Source organism: Heterodontus francisci, chromosome 37, assembly GCF_036365525.1.
Source record: "Heterodontus francisci isolate sHetFra1 chromosome 37, sHetFra1.hap1, whole genome shotgun sequence".
NCBI lineage: Eukaryota > Metazoa > Chordata > Chondrichthyes > Heterodontiformes > Heterodontidae > Heterodontus > Heterodontus francisci.
In genome coordinates this window covers 42,110,004-42,113,156 of record NC_090407.1, presented here as the reverse complement: position 1 = coordinate 42,113,156, position 3,153 = coordinate 42,110,004, and positions in this window count along the sequence as shown.

The following is a 3,153-nucleotide window of genomic DNA, read 5'->3' as shown; positions in this document are numbered from 1 at the left end:
CTTCAGGTGCTAGCATGCAGCTGTGTCAACTGTCTCTGAACAAGCCCAGTTAGCCAGTTTTCAAAAACAAAATGGATACATTGTATGTCCTGTTCTCCCCCTTTGTATGATTGTAGCTAAGCAACCAGAATGCACTTTCACTCAGTATCTGGAGCTGCTGCCTTAAAGAAGTACTAATCTTTTACAGCCTTAAAGGCACACTGCTTATTTCCCGAGGAGAAAATAAAAAAAGGTTTGTGACAGTATACAGATGGGCAGAATATTTACACTTGTTCCAGTGTCAGTTTTTACTCTGAGCCTAACTATGTGAAATGCTTGCTCACTGTTCACATGAGTGCATTCTTCATCCGTGTCCTCCTGGCAATCTGCTGACCTGAATTACTTGCTTGGGCTACTGTTGTGTGTTGGCATACCTTTGTTGCATTTTCCATCCTGTCTTGCAGACGTTCACTCTGCATGTAATCTGCCACCATTACTGTGTACGGAATCTGAGTTCAGCCTTCTGCACTGCCTTGCCCAATATCCTCGCATGCCACCAGCTTTGCACTAGTCTTAGTACGCCAGACAGCTGCGAATTGGGTGCGTCAGGCCACATTTGACACAAGACGTAGCAGTCTTTTGAGCCTTGGTAAACATACCGATTGCTGTAGCTGCACCCAATGCTTGTAACTGTTGGCACCCAGCCATGATGGCTTCAAATTTTTTTCCATCATTGAGTAGTCATTTATGGTGTGCCCTTTCTTCTTTTCTAGCAGGTCTTTTTGAAAGGCCTCTAGTCGGGTAGACACAATTACCACTGAAACGCATTCTGACAATTTGGTATCAGTGAAGCCACAATATTAAGCTTTGACGCAGCACCTTGCAACAAACTGGTGAACGGACTCATCTTGCTTTTGTCAGTAGGTCATAAGCTCAAGCCTAGGTACTTGGAAATTTAGCTGTACATTCAGTTGTTGCTCCAGGAATGTCCAGATCTTATTAGGATCCTCATCTGACAATGCTGATGTATTGCACCATTTAAAACCTTTGTTGCCTAGTGCAATCTTAATTTTGGTAGCTTGTTTTACTGGTTCAATGACTTTTGGGTCTAGGAAACTGCTCCATTTGTTGCCAGAATAGATTAAATGTAGGCACTATGTCTGACACCTTCCAGTTTGTTTTCCACAGGAACAGCTCTTCTGTTTTACCTTTTAAGACAGATTCAGTACCTGCCCCATTTAAGAGTGAAAGACTATAACTCTCAGTGTTTGCACAGACAGACTGTTTGTTACAACAGATGTGCAATTCTTTTTTATTAGCTCAGTGGACGACCTTTTTTGTTTCACAGAGCTTTTTTAAAAAAGAGGGCGAGCTTACAGTACCAGCAGCTGCCACAGTCAGTCTTTCTCACTGTGCTGGACCTCCCATGGCGTTGTCAAGTTCTTTGTGCTATTTTGGGCTTCTGCCTTGTCCACAAAGCAGAAAAAGCCAGGAAAGGCAAAACATCAATAGCTTCAGCTACTGCTTTTAAAATGTTTCAACCCACTGCCAGATAGGTGAAAGTTCTGATCTCGCAAATTGTCTGCTGTACTCACAGAATTCCAAACTGCTGGGGTCTTGTCTGTGTCCTTGCTCACTGCAGTTTTGTGGTGTCTTTTGCTAGTTGCTCTCCTGTTGGATCAGGTTGACAGCTTGCTGTTCCATGTCCTCTCTTTTGATGCATCCTTTGGGAAAAATCAAAAGTTGCCACAATGTGATGCTTGGTGGTCTTCAACAAAAAACCCCGATGCAGCCAACATGTAATATTACATGTCCCTTGTGTGTGATCTGTTGTTAAGAGTCGCAGGACTATAAGTAATATCCAAAATAAACGTGGGGTTTATCATAAAAGCAAAACACTGCAGATGCTGGAAATCTGAAATAAAAACAAAAAATGCTAGAAAATACTCAGCAGGTCTGGCAGCATTTGTGGAGAGAGAAGCAGACTGGGGTGTATATATATATATATATATATAGAGAGAGAGAGAGAGAGAGAGAGAGAGTTACTGCATGAGCACATCTGAACAAATCTTGCTATCTCAGGCTCCACCCACAACCAACTGGTCATGTGTGACTGGCCATCACTTGCTCCGATGACATGCACTTACAGTCCTTAAGGTGGTCCGGTCTTATGGTAGTCCCTCCTTAAGGTGGGCCCACTACACCAGCTGCAGGCCTTTATTTGTTTGCTTCTATGCAGGTAACCGAGTGCGCCTCCATGATAAGATACCCTTGCGCTTGCCGGCCTGACTCAGTAGCACACAGATCTCCCTGTGAGGCTGCCAGCCTGACTTCACTGTGGGCCCCCCTTGATAGAGCCCGCCCACTGACCTCAATAGGAAAGCGAGCACAGAGGCAGCCAATTGGGAGGCTGCCTCTCGGAAGGTTGCATTAGCAGGAATGCATTCGAGATGAGCAGCCTCGGGGGCCCCATATGGGCCCAACATCAGGGTTCCAACGCCCACTGGAAAATCCAGCCTATTAATTCTGTTTTTCTCGCACAGATGCTGCCAGGCCTGCTGAGTATTTACCACATTTTCTGTTTCTATTTATTAGGCTCCACTTGTAGGTTTTGTCAGACAGTTTCTACGTTCTGAGCTGGAACAGTGAGCGCTTTTGAAAATAAAGTCTGGTTACTCTCTCCAACACTGATTCTAATTAAACTAGACCGCAGTTGGTTCTAAGACCTTGAGACAGGCTTCTACTGCCATCCTGTGCTATAATATTAATCGGTGTAATAAAATCTCCCCAAATTGATCAGTCACAGTGCTGATGTAGAGCCCCAGTGGAACAAAATCTGGCTTCAGGAAAGGGAAGGAGAAAAGAGTGTTGGTAAAGTTTGGAACACAAGCAAGCACATATGGATCCTGACCATACTGCCATCTGTTTGTGGTCACTCACTGTCCCTCCTCACCACACTACTGTGTGTGTTCACTCACTCTTCATCATCACTAAAGATTCAGCAAGCATTTACACTATTTCTCTAAGGGTCTCCCCCATCTCCCCACAGGGAACCCTTGCCAAAAAAGCAATTAGCATCACTAAACAGCTTTGGTTCATTTCCCACAATATGTTATGGGATTTAGACAATTACCATCAGGCACGCAGGGAATAATGCTCTCGCACATAATGGCA